We start from the raw sequence: 8,803 nt of genomic DNA, 5'->3' as shown, positions 1-8,803 counted from the left end.
TGAAAATGACCATTCAGGACAGGCCCAGACTGAGGTAGTAGTACCTTCTTCCTCCACCCTGATCATCAAAGCCTTCCTTTGAAGCAACTGCCGTAAGACAGAAAGAAGCAAAAAAAAGCAAACAAACAACTAAGCACAGTGGAAAGACCACTTTGGATGAGATTGTCCTGAGATGTCAATGATGACATTGCCTGAGAGTCATGGCACTGGTCTTTAGCTAGAGAACTCTCTGGAACCATTACAGAGATCTAGGGGACTGCCCAGTCTGTGGGCTGCAATGTTGATGGCTGCCACCTTCATGACATCATAGATGACATCATAGGTGACATCAGCAGTGGTGCGGTGGAATGCCTGGCTAGTTAAGAACTACAGAGGAAAATATTTCAGTTGAAGATCACTTGACAACAAAAAAAAATAGAAAAAAGAAATGAAACACAGAAGCTCTTAATACCACATGCAGCAGATATTAGGTGTTCAAAAACAATCAGCCAGGAATATCACTAATCTTATGCCTTCAGAGAAGCACCCTGCAACCATCTGAAAAAGTGCCTGGTCACATGCCTGACCATTCCCTGTCCAATGGGAGGCCAAATCAGCAAAGGCACGGGAGTCTCTGGCACCATGTAGGTGCTCAATAAACATCTGTTGAATGAATGAATGGCCCAAATAACCTCCAGTTTCAATGACTGAGTCCTTCTTCACCTCCTGGAATGCACAATTGATTTGTTCTGGATTTCTTGGCAATTATCTCTTGACAAAATTGAAGACTTGTTAATTACCGTGGATTAATTAGGGTGAACTTTTAAATTTCTTCCCTAAGTTGAAATACACTGTCAATAGGCCCCATAATTAGTGACCCAACAATCAGTTTTAAACCAATTATCTCATGGTAACAAGTGGAACTAGGCAAGAAGTACCCGAGGGACTTGGGCCAATTTCAGTGGAACTCAACATAATAAAATTGGCACTCTGTGGGTGAAGAATGCATGTTCCATGTAATTGGAAATGCGAATACTCAGATTCTCTTGAGTGTTTCATTTTTTGGCATTTTAACAGTTGTATTATTTGAAAGCAATAAAACAATCGTACTCCCCACCCACCCAATCAAAGGCCTGGGGGAGATTCTTGGAGTTGCCTGCCTGTTCTTGGGTACAGCTAGGCCCATTGGATTAGGTTGTATACTGCACAGCTCCTGGGTGCCATTCACACTGCTGTCTGTGTGAATATCATTCTGAAGGTTATACAGTGCACAACCTGGTACAAGAAACTGTAGGTCATGTGGTGCAGATCATGAGGACCTAATGCTAAAGAATCCTTCAGAGGTAATGCTGGGCTTGGAGGCACACTGAGCTTTCTCAAAATGGGGAAATGGAAGTGGCAGGCATCTTTCATTGTCTGCCTAGAACTATCAAGTTATATTACATGCACATTTAATTTCTGCCTATCTACTCCTTGGATTTGAAAAAATAGTAACTTAAATAATACAGGGAATTCTTCATGCCACTTCATTGATAAATGCACACCCAGGGTGAGCTTGAAATGTGGCCTTTTATCTGCTATTCCTTGCATGACCCTTGTAAAGAGATTATTGTGCCATGTGGAGTATTTAAATATTGGTACCTTTTTAAACATCAGGACTTCCAAGCCAGCCATTCTTTTTATGCCCACTGAAGAAACACCAATTTCTACCCAGAGTGGAGGAAAACTGGCTGGGCTTGTCTCTTTAAAAGATGATATAACAATCTCCAACATGGCGCCATCCTAAGCAATTTTAATTTTGACAATGTGACATTTTTCTCCTTTTTCTCCCTAATTGAGAACCTCATGTCCTGCAGATGAGTCAGAATTCCAGTTTTGTGATGCAGAGTGCTGATTTTCTGAGCTGGGAACTCTTTTTCTGAAAATGTGAGATTCCTTGTAGACCGGTTGGTTCTCAGGATGTGGCTGGGACCAATAGCACTTAGAGTCACCCAGGATGCTTGTTCGTAAAAATCCAGATTCCTAGTCTTACTATGTCAGAATATCTAGGCATGTAGCCCCAGAATCTAAATTATGAAAATTTCACATGCTTCTGATATATATTCTCAGCTGTAAGCTCAGGTGAGACTAGGAAGAATGGCAGTGTTTTTCACCACCCTGTCTGCAGTGCTTGGCACAGGCCTGGCACATGGTAATAGTTTAATGGATATTAGTTGACTGAATGGGAACAAGCTTCTAACTCTTCTTTTAATGTAGCAGTCATCAGACAGGGTTAAGATATCAGCCAAGCTGGACCTTAAAGAATAAGAAGGATAGATTTATTCTTCTCCCTTCTCAAGGCTTCTCCAGGACCAAGACCTGAGACCTGCCTCAGTCAACTCAGCTTGTTCCCTGCCGCCTACTTCAAGCTCTCTGTGCAGCATCCCTCAGAAGCCACTAGCCATTCATTCAGTGCCTAATCCTCTAATCCAACTGTTTGTTGGCGTGCCAAGCAAGAAATATGTAGAGACGCAAGCCACTCATACCCAGAGTTACTTCCAGCTGGTGAAAAGAAGGAGGCTAGGGAAGAGGCTTCAGGTTTTGTTCTCTGAGCCAGGAAATCCTAGAGTGATATTGAGAAGTGATTTCCCCATTCAGGCCCTTCGGGTGTTCAGGTTCCTCCAAGAGCAATTCCTAAAAAGATCAGGGCACCTCAACTATCCTGAGAAGTATGGGTGCTGAGAAACACTGAGGGATGGCTCTCCTTTGAGTATATAATTAAACGACTGCTCTTTGCCCTAACATTTGTTCATTAAGCAGGTTATTTGTTGAGTACTTACTGTACTCCAGACACTGTTTGAGTTGTTTGGATACATCAAGGAACAAAATAGACTCAGATCCTTGTCTTTGTGGAGTTCTTGACAAGCCTCTTGTACTCTCAATTCTCTGTCCCTTAAGCACAGAATGAATCTTCTCTATGGGCCTGAATTGCCCATCCCAGCCAAGTTCACTTTCAGCAGTCATCTTTGCCCCAGGCTCTCCTCCTTAGTTGAAATGTGGGTAGGGCTGGTGCCTGGATTGTGTGGGAAGCAATGGTGGGAGTTTGGACCTGACCCACAGGAAGCCTTAGAAATCATCTGGTTTTTTTCCACTGCCTATGCTGGATGTCTCTATTTGTCCCTCCAGACTTCCTCCATACCCCCTCAGCCCTGTTCTCTGCCCCAGAGACTGAGCAGTATTTGTCATATCCATGGGTATCCATGTCTTCCCACTGTCAGTTGGCTTTGGTAGTGGGAGGCATCAGGAGCAGGAAGGAAGGAGGCCAGGATGTTCATTTCTCTGGTTCCCTCTCTGAGAGGTAATCTTGGGCTGGCCATGTCCCTCAGCAAAAGGTACCTCTCAAAGAGGCTTGCTCTGTACAACTACCCCTCCCCTTCTCCCTTTGAGGTATAGGTGGTGAAAATTCCACCATAGCCAGCCCCAAGTTTTACCTTATTCTTGAGGCTCCCCATAATCCTACCCATACTTTTGCAATCAGTTTTTCTTAATAAATCCTCAAAGTGTACTATTTTGAATGCCATCTGTTTTCTGAGTGGAACCTGACTGATACACTCCCTTTCCTCATTTGTTTCTCATATAGTCTCTGTGAAGATGCTAACTTCAAGGTCACAAACTTATTCTTCAGGCCACACTTGGCTCACAGATGTGTCTTCTTGGACCTACATGTGTTGTTCCTCGTACGCTTTTATATTTGAAAGAATAGTTGTCATCATTTTTAAAAAATCAAGGTATTTCACATAAAAGCCAAAATTTTTAGCTTTTCTTAAAAAGTCAGAATTTCTGGCAAGAGTAGGCTGTGGAACCCAAGGCTGTTTCTCACCCTTTATTTCTTCTGCCTCAACATACTGTGCATTACTTTTCCTGGCCTTCTCATTGAACTTTCAATTTAGGCAGGTCCAAAACCCAGGCACAATCTCCTGCACAAAGACCTGGTTGGCCATGCAGAATTAGCTGAATTCAGAAGAATGAGCCTTTGCCAACTCTGTGGTGTCTCTTGGGCAGCAACTACTGTTCCATGATCCTAAACCTCCTTCCATACACTGTAGCTTCCTAGGTGTTACTTCCTAATGGCCAGATGCCTCTCCCCTAATGTGAAGGTGGACAAAGTTTTATAAGCAGACTTTGATCTGTCAAGTTTACCTGCAAAAGACTATATTAGGTATGTAAGAAATGAGCTGGCCAAAGGAATCACAGTCAATGTGAGTGTCACAGTCAATGTGAGTCTCTGAAATCCTATCTCTACACACTACAATGGGAAACTGTGCTCTTACATTATCTATGTAACCATAACTCACATAGTTATCCCTGCAGCCCTGCATTCCAGGAATGACACCTGCAGGAAAGGGTTAGACCTTCAAGAACTACTCCTCCAAAGGATGGTGCCACTGATCCAGAGCTGATACAGAGCTGGGTGGTAGAATGGATTTGTATCTATATCCAAGTCTTGGAAGCCAATGGGAATGTTTCAAAATGGAAACCATGGTCAACAATGCCAGACATTGGCTAAAAGTCAACTGATACGAAGATTAGAAAGGCACATTGCACTTACAAGTGAGGAGTTATCTGTCATTAAAGAAAGAACTGTTTCTATGGAGAAGTGGGAGCCAAAGCCAAATTGGAGTTGGTGAAAGCTGAGGAAGGGGAGACTGTGAGTGTAGACAGCTCTTTGAAGACTCATGAGACTATAAAGCCTGGGGGAGGATGTGGAGTTGGGAAAGGGTTTTTAGAATTTGTGTTTCTAGAGAAGAGAAACATCTAAAGGAGGCACTGGGGTGGAAAGTCTAAGTCAAAACAGTTAAACTAAGGATGGACTGGTCTAGGATCCACTAGGGCAGGTCCCTTCCTTTTGCCAAGTCAGGTGTTCTTGTTACTCCTTTTGGCTCTCACTTCCCTGCTTCAGCATCTAGGAGCTCACCTAATGCCCCAACAGGAGTGTTACCTGTCTTAACCACAAATGTCCTTGTCTATGTCCTAATTACACCATGTGAACACTGTTCCACTCATCCCCTCTCAACTACCCAGGACAAGCCCCCAGCAGGGGAGGGTCTGGGATACTAATGGAGTGGTGCAGAAGCCTCCTCACATATGCTCTGGAGGGGTTATTAAACTTTCCAGCTTGAAACCACCCCACTTATCTGTTCCATTGGGACAGCAATGACACCCCAGTTATATGGAAATTTGGATAAACTTAGAAAGTGAGAAAACTTACCTCTTACATAACTAAATTATATCTGGGGTATAGCCCCCCTGGTAGGTGAAGTAGAATGGATGCCAATTTTAGGGAAAAGAATTAAGGAAGGGAAGACAACATCTTAATTTGAGTTCTCTATTAGGGCTAGAGACAACTCATGGGATAAATAAGACTCATGCAGATCCATCACTTATTTGTTGTGTGACTTTCCACAGGTGAATTGACCCCTCTGGGCTTCATTCTTATGGGGTAGTGAGGATTAAATAAAATCCCATTTGTAAAGTATCATGATGCCTGTCTTGTAAACCTCTCTCTCTTTCATCCACTATGCAGTTATTAAATGATCATCTCTCAGCACCAAACCCAGCCCTTTTATTCAGCTTTGTGATGCTGGGACTCAGACATGGCAACCACACTTTGGCAGTACCAGCTGCTGCCTGTTAGGCTGTGTTCATAGGGGGCACTAGAGGGAGAACATGGGTTAAAGAGGAAGGGGAGACTTTCTTCTTCTTGTTCCTGTAAGCATCTCTTAACACTTCTCTACCCTGGAGCCAGTTTATAGTTTTTCCAAAGTTGACAGAACCAGCCTCATTGGAGACTCCAACACCAGCTGGCTGTTACTCCATCCTCAGAGACTTGGATTTGAGACCCACAGGACCTGAGCTTCTGAGTTTTATACCTTTAACTTCTCTTGATGCCTAACTCAAGTGGTGGCAGCTGCTTCCTATAGGGACTATTTCTGGGATACTTTAGAGTTGCCTTTTCCCCTTTTTAGTTACCTAGTTATCAATTCATACCTTGTTAAAATTCCTTATTCCAGTAACTGGTATGGCTACTGCCTCCCATCTGGACCCTGACCATACCCACACTCTCATAGGGTCAATCTCATTGTCCTCAGTTATTTCCTTCCTTGTACCTCATTTATATGGGTTTCCCCATTATAGTGATTGCTCAAACTGGTTGCCTCAGGATCTACTGGGGCCTTTGTTAGAATATCTTCTGGGTACCCCACCTGGTTCATTTCAGAAGCATGGGGTGACAGTCCAGAATCTGTATTTTTAATAAGTGCTCCTGGTTTGGGAAATCTATCTCTTTTCCCAGGAACAGTGCAGGCCTCCACACAAAAGTTTGTTGAATGAGTGCATAGATGCTGTGTTTGTATTATTCTGCAGAATCAAGGACCAAGGAGAGCTCCCAATAGTTCTGTGTTTCCTTTAGGTGAAAGGATATGTAACTGTAGTCTGTAGAAGAGAAGTTACCAGCAACCCTGGTGGCGTCTAAGGTCAGATATTGCAGCAGAAAACCCAAATTTGAAGTGTATTAAGAATAAAGTGAGCAAGCCTTCTGAGAAATTGTTCTGTAAAATAATGACTCAGTGTTTTCAGGAAGTACATCTCTTTCAATGGTGGGCCAAGCTAAACTTCTGCTTAGTTAACTGATCTAAACAAATTGGAAAGTTTTTTTATACTCACCTGAGGACATTTTTTATTGATTTTAGATAGAGAAGGGGAGAGAGAAGGGGAGAGAAAGAGACAGAGAGAGAGAGAGAGAGAGAGAGAAACATTGATGTGAAAAAGAAACATTGGTTGGTTGTGCTTCTTGTATGCACCCTTAGTGGGGATCAAACACTCAACCTGGATTTGTGCCCTGGCCAGGAATCAAACCCATATCTTTTCAGCCTATGGGACAATGCTCCAACCAACTGAGCCACACTGGCCAGGGAAATTTGGAAAGACTAAAAATATCTGGTGGGGAAAGGTAGTTCTATTCCCCCTCCCCACACCCACAGTTTTACTTCATTTGAGGCAGTGAAAATAGGTTACTAGCCTTTCATCAGTAAAAACTGGTTTGGAGAGAGGTGTTGAGAAGCTCATTATGGCCCGGGGGCTGGAAAGGTTATGGTAGATTTTCATTAGTTTACTTCTCATAGAAGAGAGAAAAGCCATGAGTATTAAGCAACATATACTTATCCCTAAGTTAAATTATGCTTATCCAAGATTTGTTCAAACTAAGTTAAATTATAACAGTAGGAAAAAATGGCTATGAGTTGGTGACTTTATAGCTCCTCCCACCCTGTAACCTGCTTTGGCCAAAGAAACATTAGCAGTTATGACACAGGCAGAGGTTTTAAAAAGCACTGCCACTTCCCACTCTCTTTCATGCTCCCCTGCCTTTATCCTGTGAACATGCACTGCTACCATGCCAGAGGGCATTGAACACAACTCAGTCACCCATTTGTCCCATCAGAGGTCATCCTGGAACTCACTCGATGCCCAGCTGATCCACCAGACATATGAGAGAATCCAGCGAAGACCAGAAAAGTTGTTTAGTTGGCTTTCATATAACCATGAATTCATGACTGGAATCTAACCAAGACAAGGAGATCTACCTACGTGATCTATAGATTTACAAGCTGAATAAATGCTCTGTCTTTAAGTCACTAAAGTCTAGGATGATTCATCTATTAGTTTGTTAGGACTATAATAACAAAGAACAATAGACTGAGCAGCTTAAACAACAGACATTTATTTTGTCACAGTTCTAGGGGCTGGAAATCTGAGACCAGGGTGCCAGCAGAGTTGGTTTCTTCTGAGGTCTCTGTCTTTGGCTTGTAGATGGTGGTCCTCTCGTTGTGTTTTCACTGGTCTTTCCTCTGTGCATCCAAATGTCTGTTGATTCCCTGGGTGACCAAGTTTCCTCTTCTTTTTAAAAACACCATTCAGATTGGATTAGGGCCCACTCTAATGACCTTATTTAAATTTAGTCACCTTGTTAAAGTCTTTATCACCAAATACAGTTACACTCTGTGGTACTGGAAGTTAGGATTTTAACACATGAATTTTGGGAAGATACAGTTGAGCCCCTAAGTTTGTTAAACAGCATTCTTGTGGCAATAAATACCTGACATATATCATTAAAAGCAAAGCTGAAGAACCAGGCCCTGGCAGGAGCACAAGGCAGCACTAAGGATCCATAGATTAGGATCTAATGCACAGTGTCTTCAAGTAGCAGCTCTAACTCCCCACCCTCAACCCCTGTTGGAGAGGGTTCCTTGTGTCATTGTTCTCATCAGTTAGGTTCCAGAGAAAAAATTATGATTGGCCCAGCTTGGAAGGGAGATATACCCTCACCTTGTACTTTGATTAACAACCCACCAAAACTTCATAACACGGGAGAGGAGTGGTTCCCCAAAGACATAATGAAATTCAGAGAATTCTGGGCCCAAAGGAGCAGCCTAAGTCCACAACACCCATTTGTTCACGAGCCAGAACAGTTGGTGAGCTGACCAATATGGGTGACAGAATGAGCCTCCAAAAGACTCATGAGTAATTGTAATTACATCTTCTGGCTAAGATGGAGGTGTAGGTAGACACACTGTGCCTCCTCACACAACCAAAAGAAGGACACAACAATTTAAAAACAAAATACCGCCCTGGCTGGCATAGCTCAGTGGATTGAGTGCGGGCTGTGAACCAAAGTGTCACAGGTTCGATTCCCAGTCAGGGTACATGCCTGGGTTGCAGGCCATGGCCCCCAGCAACTACACATTGATGTTTTTCTCTCTCTCTATTTCTCCCTCCCTTCCCTGTCTAA

Source organism: Phyllostomus hastatus, unplaced genomic scaffold (genome assembly GCF_019186645.2).
Source record: "Phyllostomus hastatus isolate PE091 unplaced genomic scaffold, TTU_PhHast_1.1 phas_contig_64, whole genome shotgun sequence".
NCBI lineage: Eukaryota > Metazoa > Chordata > Mammalia > Chiroptera > Phyllostomidae > Phyllostomus > Phyllostomus hastatus.
This window is presented reverse-complemented; position numbering follows the sequence as displayed.